The following is a 16,788-nucleotide window of genomic DNA, read 5'->3' on the forward strand; positions in this document are numbered from 1 at the left end:
TATTAAGTAAAAAATAATGTAACGTGCACACAGTCCTTCACTGTAAAGATAACACACATTCAGTAACAGAATTTAAGCCTATATAAACACTGACTCGCACACAGTGTTGCCAGATACTGCTGACGTTTTCCAGCCCAAAATATGTTCAAAACCCGCCAAAATGCACTTAAAACCGCCCAATTGGGTGGGAAACCGCCCAATCTGGCAACACTGCTCGCTAGTTTGTCGACTTCACCTCAAGACGATGCCAACGATTGGTCAAATTTGCAGGAAAGTTGTGGTGATTGGATATAATTGCAACACTGCCCTGAATTCGCAGGGATTGGTTGAATTTGCGTTGAAGTTGCAAATCATAACATCCTGGAGGGTCTGGTTAGGGACATACAAGAGACCAGAGGGGCAGTTCTCTGGAGGTGTCTGAGGCTGAGAATCCTTGATTTCCTGGTCTAAGTCCCAAGTGATGGTTTGAACAAAGCATTCGGGTGCTATGATGGAATGTGGTTCGGGGTTGTGAGGAGAGGAGCTGTGAATCTTGGACAAGGCATCTGCCTTGGTGTTCTTAGTGCCTGGATGATAGGATATCGTGAAGCTGAAATGTGTGAAGAAAAACAGCCATTGGGCTTGGTGTGGGTTGAGTCATTTCACGTTCTTGAGATACTCAAGGTTCTTGTGGTCCATGAGGATGACAAAAGGATGTGTGGCCCCCTCCAGCCAGTGTCTCCACTCCTCCAGGGCTAACTTAATGGCTAATAATTATCTGTTTCCAATATCGTAGTTCATCTCGGCGAGTGTGAGATTCTTAGAAAAGAACGCTACCAGATGGAGCTTGGGCTTCTCCCCGAAATGCTGAGAAAGAACACCTCCCACACAAGTCTTGGAGGCATCTACTTTGACGGTGAAGGGTCTGGCTGGATTGGGATGTTTAAGTATGGGGGCAGTGGTGAAGGCTGTCTTGAGCTTTTCAAAGGTCTCTTTGGCTGCAGGAGTCCACTGGAGGTTTTGGGGCACCTTCTTTAACCCTTTGATGCAAAACATGGGTCAAAAGTGACCCAGCTGAGTTTTTATCTTCTATATCTTTGCAATAAATTAATTCCATCATTCAGTATTCAAGGTATTCCTCAATTAACTTGTTTTTGATCATCATACATCCTTATTTTTTTTTCTTTCTTACTTTTTGAATAAAAACCCTTTTTGTATCACTACCCTTCTAATGCACAACATGGGTCAAAAACGACCTGCATTCATTTTCCAGGTTATTTCATGTATGGCTGAGTGTTTCTATGATATACTTTTGAAATAACTTAATTTTGTCATTTACTTTTCCAAATATGCAGTAAATATCTTGTTTTTATTTAGCACAAATCATCATTTTTATTTTTCCTTTCTTAAGTTATGAACAAGAACAGCTTTTGTAATTCTACATCAAGTTTACACACATGGGTCAGAAACGACTCGCATGCATTTACTACAGCGTTTGGTGGGAACTGTGAATTGTGCTTGTGTCAGACTTTTCACAGCTCAGCACAGCGCCCTTTGCCCATCTAATACATGTAAGTAATGTTTTTTAATTGTTCTAACATTACCTTAGAAAAAAATTGATTATGCTTAGGTTACCTTGAGAGTGAGTAGATTACTTGTCAGAAAGTTACAAGTAATTACTATTAGCTACCTAGCTGTTGACATATTCTACTTTAGTTAGCTAATTTTATTGTAGTTGGCTTAGCTAACTACATAGTTAATAAATAAATAACTGGCCCCATTCACTGCTAAAGTAATTACTTGAAACAATTTATAATTATAGTATTAAGACATTTAATTTTAAATCACACTTGGATGACCCATGTGTAGTAATATAAAAAGTATTTTTGTTCATAAAGTAGGAAAGAAAAAAATTAATTAATGATTTGTGGTAATTAAAAACAAGATATTTAAAGAATACTTGGAATATTCAATCATAAAATAAATTGATTTCAAAAGATAGAGCAAAGAAAAACTCAGTCAGCATGAAATAACCTGGAAAATGAATGCGGGTCATTTTTGACCCATGTTGTGCATTAGAAGGGGTGTGCATATGTTTTGCATCAAAGGGTTAAGAGGGAGGTCAGTGGTGCAGTCATTGTGCTAAAGTTTTTAATAAAGCAACGATAGAAGTTGGTGAATCCCAGGAAACGTTGAAGTTCCTTGACTGAGGCGGGTTCTGGCCAGGACATGATGGTGGACACTTTAGAGTGATCCATGCTGTCTACCTCTGCACTGATGATATACCTCAAAAAAGAAATCTGACATTTGTGGAATTCACATTTCTCGGCCTTGACATACAGGTGATTCTTCAGGAGATGGGTGAGCACCAATCTGACGTGTCCAAGATGGCTTTCTTCATCTGGAGAGTATATCAAGATGTTGTCAATGTAGGCCACAACACATCTTCCCAACAGGTCTCGGAGCATGTCATTAATCAGGCATTGGAACACACTTGATGCTGAAACCATATGGCATCGCCTAGTACTCAAAATGGCTGGCAGTAGTGCTGAAGGCCGTTTTCCACTTATTTCCTTCTCAGACTCAGATCAGGTTATACAATAGTGCTTGAAAGTTTGTGAACCCTTTATAATTTTCTATATTTCTTCTTAAATATGACCTAAAACATCATCAGATTTTCACACAAGCCCTAAAAGTAGATAAAAAGAACCCAGTTAAACAAATGAGACAAAAATATTATATTTGGTAATTTATTTATTGAGGAAAATGATCCAATATTACATATCTGTGAGTGGCAAAGTATGTGAACCTCTAAGACTAGCAGTTAATTTGAAGGTGAAATTAGAGTCAAGTGTTTTCAATCAACAGGATGACAATCAGGTGTGAGTGGGCACCAAGTTTTATTTTAAGTGGGTAGCACGGTGGTGTAGTGGTTAGCACGGTCGTCTCACAGCAAGAAGGTTCCGAGTTCGAACTCAGGGGCCGGTGAGGGCCTTTCTGTGTGGAGTTTGCATGTTCTCCCCGTGTCTGCGTGGGTTTCCTCCAGGTGCTCCGGTTTCCCCCACAATCCAAAGACATGCAGTGAGGTTGATGTGGGGCGGCCTTGGGCTGAGGTGCCCTTGAGCAAGGTACCTAACCCCTGACTGCACCCCGGGTGCTCTGGTGTGGCTGCCCACTGCTCTGGGTGTGTGTGCGTGTGTTCACTGCTTCAGATGGGTTAAATGCAGAGGATGAATTTCACTGTGCATGAAGTGTGCATGTGATGAATAAAGGTTTCTTCTTCTTCTAAAGAACAGGGATCTATCAAAGTCTGATCTTCATAACACATGTTTGTGGAAGTGTATCATGGCACGAACAAAGGAGATTTCTGAGGACCTCAGAAAAAGCATTGTTGATGCTCATCAGGCTGGAAAAGGTTACAAAACCATCTCTAAAGAATTTGGACTCCACCAATCCACAGTCAGACAGATTGTGTTGTAGGGATGGATTGCCATGCCCATAACCATAGTAACCATTTATGAACACACCAATCCCTGTACTCGACACCATGTTCTATCTCCGCCCATTCTTCTGACTCCCTGTAATGGTATTGGACACAGAGCTGATACTGGATACCAGATACAGTGACGTCATGACTGTGCTTAAAACCCACGGCGAAATTGAAATTCTTTCTCTCTGGTGGTGGATTCCATGTGTGAAAGAGAAACCGATGCATCAGTGCTACAGAAGGACAAAGAACAAAGAGCGAGCTATTGATACCGGACCTTTAGCCAAAGTTCAATGTATTTGACCTTTGCAGAGTTGTAATAATAACTGAACCGGTTAGTTACTGCAGCCCATGCAGTATTTCAAAGAGTAAAGGCGACCGGATCCCTTTTCCCTTTCTCAACGTCGACAAACTATAAACAAGATTCCTTCCAGATAATCGGACAACCGATGGGACACCTAAGATCTTCAGGTGACGAGCTGTAAAAGTGAAAGGAACAGAACTGTTCTCTCCTTGGACCTGCACTCCACACTGTCTTCGGATAACAGAGGGCACTTTCAATCGCCAAGCAAGAGCGATCTCAAGTAAGGCTGGCATCTGGGCAATTGTTAGTCTTAGTTGTGGCTAGTTAATGTGAAGAGTGTTGTTTATTTGAATTCATTTATGGTTTAAATGTACACATTTTGATTCACATGAAAGTCGGTCTTAGACCATGTGTTGTTTGATTTACTTTGTTTACTATCTGTATTTAGTTAGATCGTGCATGCATTGTCTCTCTCTCTCTCTCTCTCTCTCTCTCTCTCTGTCTCTCTCTTTTAACTCCCTCCATCATACTCCACTCCTCAACATTGGGATTTCAGGAGTAGCTAAGGGTTAAGCAGGAGTTGGGTTTAAGGCCTAACTGTGATTAGTTTAAACTACAGATTTCTTTGTTCTTCTTTTTCATGCACTCTTCCTGTATTGACTATCCCCCTCTGGGCGCTGCCTGGCACAAGGCTCAGGCATTCCATTCACACACTCACAGATACACACACACACACTCTCACACACACACTCTTACACACACACCTACTCACACACACACACACACACACACACACACACACACACACACACACACACACACACACACACACGTGAGTTCCCTATCACATTTTAACATCCACTCACCCCTACACTGTAACACTGGCATATAACTTATTACTTCTGATCACTACTAGTGCATTAATTATCATATACACTACTGATTCTTATTTGTATACATTGTATCACCATTTATATTGAATTATTCTTTGGCTGCTACTGCTGCTATATCTGATCAGGATTAGTTTGCTAATTCATGTCAGCTATTTCAATAAATGGTATCTTTGGAATAAACTGTTCTGTTTATTGCTATAACATTCACTGAATGCCAACCTCTGCCAAATAAGTATTCTAAATGCCTTCACCCATTTGGTTGTTATATGAATGCTATAGATCTAGAGTAAACATATTACATTAAAGCTACAATACTCAATAAACTATCGCAACATCACCACTAAGTTATTCCATTGATTTTAATAGTTTAGCTATAAACTATTAGACACCTGAATTAATGATTAATGAATTTACGAGACTGATTCCTTTTTACATGAGACTGATTTGATAAGCCTATTGGACCTACAGTGCACAAATGGAGGCAATTCAAGACCAATGTTACCCTCCCCAGGAGTGGTCAACAAACAAAGCTCCCTCCAAAAGCAAGGTGTGTAGTAGTCAGTGAGGTCACAAAGTACCCCAGGGTAATTTCAAAGCAACTGAAGGCCTCTCTCACATTGGCTAATGTTAATGTTCATGAGTCCACCATCAGGAGAACACTGAACAACAATGGTGTGCATGGCAGGGTTGCAAGGAGAAAGCCACTGCTCTCCAAAAAGAACATTGCTGCTTGTTTGCAGTTTGCTAAAGATCATGTGGACAAGCCAGAAGGCTATTGGAAAAATGTTTTGTGGATGGATGAGACCAAAATAGAACTTTTTGGTTTAAATGAGAAGCGTTATGTTTGGAGAAAGGAAAAGACTGCATTCCACCATGAGAACCTTATCCCATCTGTGAAACATGGTGGTGGCAGTATCATGGTTTGGTGTCTTGCTGCATGACCCACCTTCTCTTGAGATTCAATTTGTGGACAAATGTCCTGACATTTTCCTTTAGAAATTGTTTTTCTGCATCTGGGCCAGGATGGCTTGCCATCATTGATGGAACAATGAATTCTGACTTTTACCAGCGAATTCTAAAGGAAAATCTCAGGACATCTGTTCACAAATTGAATCTAAAGAGAAGGTGGGTCATGCAGCAAGACAACGACCCTAAGCATATAAGTCATTCTACCAAAGAATGGTTAAAGAAGAATAAAGTTAATGTTTTGGAATGGCCAAGTCAAAGTCCTGACCTTAATCCAATCAAAATGTTGTGGAAGGACCTGAAGCGAGCAGTTCATGTGAGGAAACCCACCAACATCCCAGTGTTGAAGCTGTTCTGTATGGAGGAATGGGCTAAAATTCCTCCAAACCGGTGTGCAGGACTGATCAACAGTTACAGGAAAAGTTTAGGTGGAGTTATGGCTGCACGAGGGGGTCACATCAGATACTGAAAGCAAAGGTTCACATACTTTTGCCACTCACAGATATGTAATATTGGATCATTTTCCTCAATAAATAAATGACCAAGTATAATAATTTTGTCTCATTTGTTTAACTGGGTTCTCTTTATCTACTTTTAGGACTTGTGTAAAAATCTAATGATGTTTTAGGTCATATTTATACAGAAATATAGAAAATTCTAAAGGGTTCACAAACTTTCAAGCATCACTGTAGGCACTATGTAAGTCCAGCTAGGTTAAGATCTTGGCCATATACAATTGTTTGAGGGCTGAGGTCACCAGTGGAATAGGATAGGGGTATTTCACTGAGATTTGGTTGAGGCCCCGGTAATCAATGCAAGGTCGGAGATCACCCCCCCTTTCTTCTCTATGAAGAAGAAGCCACATAAGGCAGGTGATGTAGAAGGGTGGATGTAACCCTGCTTCAGAGCCTCCTGAACATATTCCTCCATAGCCGCTTGTTCGTTCTGGGACAGAGGATAAATGCAGTTGCATAGCAGGGAAGTACTGAGTAGGAGATCAATGGCACAGGCATACGTATGATGTGGAGGTAGGCCACAAGCCTAACCCTTACTGAAGACCTCCTTCAAGTCCATGTAGCATTCGGAAACATTCTCCACTGAGCCAGGCTGGGGACTTTCCACAGATGTGGAGGACAGAGTCAGTTGGGGAAGAAGGAGGCAGTTCTAACAACATGTTGGTGACACTGGAGAATATCTTTATTTTGCCAGGAGATTAATGGATTGTTTAGTTGCAGCTACGGATAGCCCAGAATGATGTCATGATGTGCTGTGGAAGTGACTAAGAGTGAGATGAGCTCAGAATGGAGAGCTCCCACCTGAATGTGCAGTGAAGAAGTGTGAGTGGTGACAAGTCTATGCCCTATTGGACCTCTGTTGATGGTTCTGATGCTGAACAGTCTCTGTAGGGAGTAAGTGGGTAGATTGAACCTCTGGATGATCGCACTGTTGATGAACCTCTCCTCTGCCCCTGAATCAACAAATTCAGAATGCACATGTGTCAAGGAAGATAACTTCAACAAGTATTTTGAAAGCTTTTGCTTAAAGGGGTATCAGGGAACTCACTGAACATTGTTTTATTATGAAATGTTTTGAAAGGGCAAAAGTGTTTGGGTAAAGTTTTCTTGGTTCACCCTCACTGTGTTTCTTGGTCAGGTGTATGGCATTTGCACATAAGTTGGTGAATTAACCATCTTGTTTTTTTTTTGGCAGTTTATTATTTCTGAAAACTGGTGTTATTATATTTATTCATTGATGCACAATTTCTGGTTAGAATAGCTAAAGGTAGTAAGGCCTGTAAGGAAAATATTTTGATGTGTAATTTTTATTGTGAAAAATCACATTTAAAAATTAGAAACAGATATATAATAAGAATTAAAAAAATTATTAGTAAATAAAACCTAATTTTTAAACATTCATTTACACTCAGAAAGCAGGTAAAATATATGGAGGAAATCCAGGGAGGCTTTACCTAATATATTGTAATAAGGGGTGTTTGCAAAGTTAATCAATAACAATAATAATAAGAAACCTTTATTTGTCACATGCACACGTCAAGCACAGTGAAACTCATCCTCTGCATTTAACCCATCTGAAGCAGTGAACACATGCACACACACCCAGAGCAGTGGCCAGCCACACACAGCACCCAGGGAGCAGTCAGGGGTTAGGTACCTTGCTCAAGGGCACCTCAGCCTAAGACCGCCCCATGTCAACCTAACTGCATGTCTTTGGACTGTGGGGGAAACCGGAGCACCCGGAGGAAACCCACACAGACACGGGGAGAACATGCAAACTCCACACAGAAAGGCCCTCACCGGCAACTGGGTTTGAACCCGGAACTTTCTTGCTGTGAGGCAACTGTGCTAACCACTACACAGGATTAAATTTATTTAAAAGTCTGTGCAAATTGCTGCTTTTTTGGTGTTTTTTTTTCAAGTCCATATGGTAGTCCAGCCACTGGGGGTGCATAAGTGTACTCTTGGTGCCAGTCCTAAGCCTGGATAAATTGGAGAGGGTTACATCAGGAAGGGCATCTGGCATAAAACTGTGCCAAATCTAACATACAGAATGAAAAGAGAAATACCATACTGGATCGGTCGGGGCCTGGGTTAACAACGACCACCTCTGGTACTGTTGGTCAACAGGGTGCTGGTGGAAAGTGTGCTACTGTTGTGCCGAGAAGGAGAAAGAGAGGGGGGAGGCGTGTTAGGAGAGAGCATGAAAGATGGAAGGAAAGGAGCTTAGAATTGAGGGTAGGAACACTGAAAGTGGGAACATTGACTGGCAGAGCGAGAGAGTTAGCAGGTATGATGGAAAGGAGGAAGTTGGACATTTTGTGTGTGCAGGAGACAAGGCGGAAAGGAAGCAAGGCCAAGAACATTGGAGATGGATGCAAGTTGTTTTATTATGGAGTTGATGGAAAGAGAAATGGTGTTGGTATTGTTTTGAGGGGAGAGTTGTCAACAGTGTGATTGATGTGAAGAGGGTATCAGATAGAGTGATAGGCATGAAGTTGGAGATTTGAGGAGTGGTAATCAATGTTGTGTGTGCGTACGCCCCACAGGTTGGATGTGAAAATGAAGAGAAAGAGTCTTTCTGGGAAAAGATGGATGAAGTGGTAGGAAGTATACTGAGGGAGGAGCGCATGCTGATAGGAGCAGATTTCAATGGACATGTTGATGAGGGAAACAGAGGAGATGAGGACGTGATGGGCAGATATGGTTTAAGAGAGAGAAATGTGGAAGAGCAAATGGTGGTTGATTTTTCAAAGAGGAAGAATTTGGCAATAGTCAATACATACTTCAAGAAGAAAGAGCAGCACAGGGTGACGTTTAAGAGTGGAGGAAGATCTACACAGGTGGACTACATACTCTGCAGAAGGGGTAACCTGAAGGAGATTGGAGACTGTAAAGTGATGGCAGGGGAGAGTGTAGCTAGACAACATCAAGTGGTCATGTGCAGGATGAGCTTGAAAGTGAAAAAGAGGAATCGTGAAATAGTGGAGCCGAAGATTAAGTGGTGGAAACTAAAAGAGGTTGAACATCAGAAGGAGTTTAGGGAAGAAATGAGACGAGCATTGAGTGGACATGGAAGTCTGCCAGTAGATTGGAATACTACTGCTGTACTAGTAAGAAAGGCAGCAAGGAAGGTGCTAGGGTGGTCATCGGGAAGGAGGAAGGAAGACAAGGAGACATGGTGGTGGAACAAAGAAGTGCAGGAAATTATAAAAAAGAAGAGGCTAGCAAAGAAGAATTGGGACGATCAGAGAGACAAGGAAAACAGGCGGTTATACAGAGAGATGAGACAGAAGGCAAAAAGAGCAGTAGTGAAGGCAAAAGCAGATGCATACCAGGAGTTGTACGAAAGACTGGAGACCAAAGAAGGAGAGAAAGACCTGTACAGACTAGCTAGGCAGAGAAACAGGGAAGTGAGGGATGTACAGCAGGTAAGAGTGATGAAAGATGGAAATGGAAATGTGCTGACAAACAAAAAGTGTATTAAGAAGGTGGAAAGAGTACTTTGAGGATTTATTAAATGAGGAGAATCCAAGAGAGAAAAGGTCAGATTCATTGGAGACAGCAAATCAGGAAGCAGAGTTGGTTAGTAAGGATGAGGTGAGGGCAGCCATGAAAAGAATGAAGACTGGGAAAGCAGTCGGACCAGATGATATCCCCATTGAGGCTTGGAGATGTTTGGGTGAGATGGCTGTGAAGTTCCTAACGAGATTGTTTAATAAGATCCTAGAGAATGAGAAAATGCCAAATGAATGGAGAAAGAGTGTGCTGGTCCCAATATACAAGAATAAGGGAGATGTACAGAGCTGCAGTAATTACAGAGAAATAAAATTGATGAGCCACACCATGAAGCTATAGGAAAGGGTATTGGAGGCGAGATTGAGAAGAGAGTTAGCAATCTGTGAACAGCAGTATGGGTTTATGCCAAGGAAGAGCACATCGGATGCAATTTTTTGCTTTAAGAATGTTATTGGAGAAGTACAGAGAAGGCTAGAGAAAGCTACATTGTGTGTTTGTAGACCTGGAGAAGGCATACGATAGAGTGCCGAGAGATGAGTTATGGCATTGTATGAGAAAGAGTGGAGTGAATGAGAAGTATATTAGAGTGGTGCAAGACATATGAGAACAGTGAAACAGCAGTGAGGTGTGCAGTTGGAACAACTGAATGGTTCAAGGTGAAGGTGAGACTCCATCAAGGATCTGCTTTGAGTCCTTTCTTGTTTGCCATAGTGATGGATAGCTTGACGGACAAAGTGAGGCAAGAGTCACCTTGGAACATGATGTTTGCGGATGATATTGTGATATGTGGTGAAAGTAGAAAGGAGGTTGATTTGGGTTTGAAGAGATGGAGGTATGCATTGGAATGAAGAGGAATGAAGGTGAGCAGTAGCAAAACAGAATACATGTGCATCAATCAGAATGGGGATGAGAGTGTAGTGAAGATGCAAGAAGTAGACATTAAGAAAGTTGGTGAATTCAAGTACCTGGGGTCAACTGTGCAGGAAAATGGGGACTGTGATAGTGAGGTGAGAAAGAGAGTGCAGGCAGGATGGAGCAGTTGGAGGAGGATTTCGGGAGTCATTTTTGATAGGAAAGTCCCAGCAAAAGTGAAAGGTAAGATGTATAAGACAGCAGTGAGACCAGCTGTGATGTATGGATTGGAGACCGTACCCTTAATGAAGAGACAGGAGGCAAAGTTGGAGGTGGTGGAGTTGAGGATGTTAAGGTTTGTGATGGGAGTGACATGGTTGGACAGGATAAGGAACGAGCACATCAGAGGGACAGCACATGTAGAGAGCTTGGGAATTAAGCTAAGAGAGATGAGACTGAGATGGTATGGGCACATCCTGAGAAGAGATGCAGAGCATGTGGGAAGGAGAATGTTGAGGATGAAGCTGCCAGGCAAACGAAAACGAGGAAGGCCAAAGAGGAGATACATGGATGTGGTGAGAGAGGACATGAAAGTGGCAGGTGTGGTAGAGAAGGATGCTGAAGACAGGGAGCAATGGAGATGAAAGATTTGCTGTGGCGACCCCTAATTGGGAGCAGCTAAAAGAAGAAGAAGAAAGTCTATATGGTCCACAGAAGAGCTACTGTAACACAAACTGCTGAAAAAGTTAATGCTGGCTGAAACAGAAATGTGTCAGCATTAACTTTTTCAGCAGTTTGTGCTATAGTAGCTCTTCTGTGGGATTGGACCATTTGGGCTAGCCATGCGTATCAATGAGCCTTCGACACCCATGACCCTGTCACTGGTTCACCAGTTGTCCCATGATAAACAGTGTCAAATGCAGCGCTGAGGTCCAAATGAACTACTTCCAGCATCGTCCCAGGGGCAGCCTTCCAAAGTCGCTCTTCATCATCTAGTGTGTTTCTTTTTACTTTTCTTTAGATTTAAGTATTTGTAATGTATAGCTGTAACTACATTTTTGGTCTTAGTGGTACCATGTGGTTTTGCATGTTCTTTTTCATTTTAATCGCTTGTGGAGTACTTTTACCATGTTGGATCCCTGCCCTGGCAGAGGCACATCAGGGCTCTATTGTTTACACCAGGGATCAGCTGTTGAGCCTCTGACAAAGTGGTGTAGCCGGTGAGAGACCTGAAATCCCAAAGGAGCTGAGGAAGAAATACAGGGGCTGCAGAGCTGGGAGGAGACTATGGCTGAGGAAGAGGAGATACCGACCGTATCTCCCGTCTATTGTTATGGGTAATGTAATATCACTGGCGAATAAAATGGACAAGTTAATGTCACACACAAAGCATGAGAGTGTTTTTCATGATAACTCGTGCTTTATTGAGACATGGCTGCATGAGAGCCTACCGGACTCCATTGTGAATTTACCCAGCTTTCAGTTGGTGCAGGTGGACAGGAGTTGCAACCAGAGTGGCAAGAAGAAAGGAGGGGGTGTCACTATCTATGTGAACAACAAGTGGTGCAACCCTGGACACATTACAGTGAAAGATTGTGTGTGCAGCCTGGACATTGAACTGTTAGCAGTAAGTCTCCATCCATATTACTTGCCCAGCGAGTTTTCCCAGGCCACTGTTATTGTTGTTTACATTCCCCCTGCAGCCAATGCATCACAAGCTGCTGACATCATCAACACTGTGACCGCGAGACTTCAGACCCTGCACCCCAGTCCCTTCATAGCAATCTCAGGAAATTTTAACCATGTAACCCTGCCAACATCCCTGCCCACTTTCAAACAGTTTGTGGACTGTAAGACCAGAGATAATACAACACTGGACCTGCTGTATGCTAATGTTAAAGAAGCATACAGCTCTGAAGCTCTCCCTCCCCTGGGCAGATCAGATCACAACCTAGTCTATCTCAAGGCCTCTGCATGCTCTTGCGACAAGGCTTTCGCAGATAGCTTTTCGCAGACAGTTGTAATTTATCATTGAGCGGGGAGTATAGGCGTGCGCAATGTTATTCACCGGCACAACGCAAGGGGGCACGAAGTCGCTAGGAGTAGTTGGTGGGTGTGGTTAGTGGAGTGTTTATCCTCCGGTTACTTATAATGACTAGAACTTTTTTTTTATAATGACTAGAACTGGAGTCGTATAGATGTATGTACTTCCTCAATCAACCACTCTTCATGCTGCTCCATCTTCGCTCGTGTTTTTAAAAATGGCGGTAGTGAAAACAAAACAAACCGGGAAAGTAGGCAAGGCAAGGCAAGTTTATTTATATAGCACATTTCATACACAATGGCAGTTCAATGTGCTTTACAGAAGTAAAAACAAAAACAGTAAACAATAGAGAAATAAAATTACATAAAATAATTTTATTTTTATTCTAAAACAATTAATTAAAATAATTAAAAGAATTCAAAGAAAATAATAAGAATTAAACAATAGTAAAAATAAAATAATAAAATGAAGTAGTAGTTCAAATAGGATGAGAAAAAAAAACAGCAGAATAGAATAAAGAATAAAATAGGATTGAGTTAAAGTAAATTTAAAACATGCAGAGAAGTAAAGATTATAAAGAATGTAAAGAAGACAATATTAATTATTTAACAGAAAGCATCTGAAAACAGTTTGGTCTTTAACCTAGATTTGTATGGTGTTATTTTTGCCTCATTAATATTTGTAAATGCACAGAAAGTGATCTACAAATAGTCAGGGGTTTGTACATGTGTTTTGATATCCACAAATGTAAATGTAATATTTGTAACTTGTATTTTGGTCTTTGCAAATAAATGTGTACTTGTAAATATACTGTTTTTCATTTGCAAATCAAAAATACATTTGTAAAACTGACAATTCTGTTTGTGAAATGTGAGTCGCATTTGTGGATCAGCAATGACACGCATTCACCGCTTTTTTCCTCTGTGGCGTATTTTTGAGACACTCTGCAAAATCCACAAATGCAGACAAAATCCACAAATAGCCTCACATGCACATTCACGTCCACTAGATGGCAGTGTGGTAAGACAACGGATCTGACAAGTGCTAAGACAAAGGAAAACGTTGAAATTGCTGAAACTGAAGAGTGCTGAAATGGAAACGTCTGATGGATGGGTATGTTACATTGATGAATTGTCAATAAGGTGTTGTTACTATGTGTTGTTACGAAATTATGTTAGCATACCTCATAGTCTCTTGCTAATGTAACGTCAGGTAATGTAAGGTAGGCTAAAGTTTACCCTTAACAATAGTCTCGTCAGCTTAATGCTACATTGGCATAAAATATCCAACATTTGCTTTTTTACTGTTTGTCTGTGTAGTTTAATGCTAGTTTTAGGCTAGAATTATAGATTTAGGCTACAGTGGCTCGCAAAATTTAGTAGACCAACACCCCTGACATATTTTACAGACATTTCGCTATAACTTGGTGTTATAATTTAAATTATAATTATAAATTATAATTATAAATTGATAATTATATATTATAAATATATATATATATATATATATATATATATATATATATATATATATATATATATATATATATATATATATTATAATATATTATTATATATATATTTTATATATAGATAGATAGATAGATAGATAGATAGATAGATAGATAGATAGATAGATTATAAATTAAATTAAATATATAGATAGATATTAATTAAATTATAATTTATAATTATAATTTAGTTAATTTATAATTAGTTAAATTATAATTTGGTGTCTGCATTTAACAATTGTGAATTAGTGAAATATACAAAGCACACAGTGAAGTAAAGTACACACTTGGAGCAATGGGCTGCATTCTATGGCAGAGCCTGGAGAGCAGGGAGAGGGCACTACAGCCATGGTCCACTAGTAGGGATTTAACACTAACCAGTAGGTTAAAGTCAATTAAATAATTGAGTACATGTAACATTTTAGATAATGTACTTGAAAGCGGCAGACAACAACCGGTCCAACACCAACCTTGCCTTCTTCAGTCAGGCTGTACAGGAGTTTGACTATCCACTAAAGTAAGCTTGTAAAACTTGAGTTTGGATATTTTACATTACCTGACGTTACATTAGCAAGAGACTATGAGGTATGCTAACATAATTTCGTAACAACACATAGTAACAACACCTTATTGACAATTCATCAATGTAACATACCCATCCATCAGACGTTTCCATTTCAGCACTCTTCAATTTCAGCAATTTCAACGTTTTCCTTTGTCTTAGCACTTGTCAGATCCGTTGTCTTACCACACTGCCATCTAGTGGACGTGAATGTGCATGTGAGGCTATTTGTGGATCTTGTCTGCATTTGTGGATTTTGCAGAGTGTCTCAAAAATACGCCACAGAGGAAAAAAGCGGTGAATGCGTGTCATTGCTGATCCACAAATGCGACTCACATTTCACAAACAGAATTGTCAGTTTTACAAATGTATTTTTGATTTGCAAATGAAAAACAGTATATTTACAAGTACACATTTATTTGCAAAGACCAAAATACAAGTTACAAATATTACATTTACATTTGTGGATATCAAAACACATGTACAAACCCCTGACTATCTGTAGATCACTTTCTGTGCATTTACAAATATTAATGAGGCAAAAATAACACCATAGATTTGAAGCTGCCAACAGCAGGAGCATTTTTAATGTCCTCTGGCAGTTGGTTCCATAGCTGTACTGCATAGTAGCTAAAAGCTGCTTCACCACACTTTGTTTGAACAACAGGTTTTAATAGTAAATTTTTCTGTTTTGATCTGGTAGATCTGATTGGGTTAGGCCGCTGCAACATATCAGAGAGGTAATTGGGCCCTGTACCATTTAGAGATTTGTATACCAGCAGCAATACTTTAAAGTCAATTCTGTAGCTTACTGGAAGCCAGTGAAGGGACCTTAGAATTGGAGTAATGTGCTCTGTTCTTTTTGTTCGTGTGAGAACCCTCGCCGCTGCATTTTGAACCAGCTGAAGTCGTTTGATGGTCTTTTTTGGCAAGCCTGTGAAAAGGCCATTGCAGTAATCAACCCTACTAGAGATGAAGGCATGTATTAGTTTTTCCAGATCATTTTTTGACATAAGTCCTCTTAGTTTGGAAATGTTTTTTAGGTGATAAAATACCATTTTAGTGATTGCTTTCATGTGACTGTCAAAGTTTAGCTCGCTGTCAATGAAAACACCAAGATTTTTAACCATTTCTTTAGTTTTAATCCCTTTTGTGTCAAGAATAGTGGTAATCCTGAGTCTTTCATCTTTTTTTCCAAATAGAATTACTTCTGTTTTATCTGTGTTCAGCTGAAGAAAATTTTGTGACATCCAGCTATTGATTTGATCAATACACTGGTAGAGACATTCAAGGGGGGCATAATCATTAGGTGATAGAGCAAAATAAATTTGGGTGTCATCTGCATAGCAGTGATACAAAATTGAATTTTTATTGATAATTTGCCCAAGTGGGAGCATATAAAGGTTGAAAAGTAATGGTCCAAGAATCGACCCCTGGGGGACACCACAGGTCAAGGACATTGATGTTGAGGAACAATTTCCCAGGGTAACAAAGAAGCTTCTATCTTTTAAGTATGATTTTAACCAATTGATAACTTTACCAGTCAATCCAACCCAGTGTTCACGTCGATATAGCAGTATGTTGTGATCAACAGTATCAAAAGCTGCACTGAGGTCCAGTAATACCAGGACTGATGTTTTTGCCTTCATCAGTATTAAGACGTATGTCATTTATAACTTTAATCAGCGCTGTTTCAGTGCTATGATTGGCACGAAATCCTGACTGAAAATTATCAAAATGGCTGTTTGATATCAAGAAGGCAGTTAATTGATTGAAGACAATTTTTTCCAGGATTTTCCCGATGAATGGTAGATTTGATATTGGCCTGTAGTTATTTAACACTGAAGGATCCAGATTATTTTTTTTAAGAAGGGGCTTTACAACGGCTTTTTTTAGGGACACAGGAACAACGCCAGTCTCCAAGGATGTATTTATAATTAGAAGCACATCTGTAATTATAAGATGAAGAACAGACTTAAAAAAAGTTGGTGGGCAGAATGTCCAGTTCAGATGTTGAGGAACTGAGATTTTGTACAGTTTTTTCAAGAGTCTCATATTCAATTAAACAAAATTCTGACATTGTGTTGAAGTTATCTATCTGTGTCATTGGTGATTGCAGTTTTTCAATTTTTTGCAACTGAGATATATTATGAGAAA

The sequence above is a fragment of the Neoarius graeffei genome, chromosome 4 (assembly GCF_027579695.1).
Source record: "Neoarius graeffei isolate fNeoGra1 chromosome 4, fNeoGra1.pri, whole genome shotgun sequence".
NCBI lineage: Eukaryota > Metazoa > Chordata > Actinopteri > Siluriformes > Ariidae > Neoarius > Neoarius graeffei.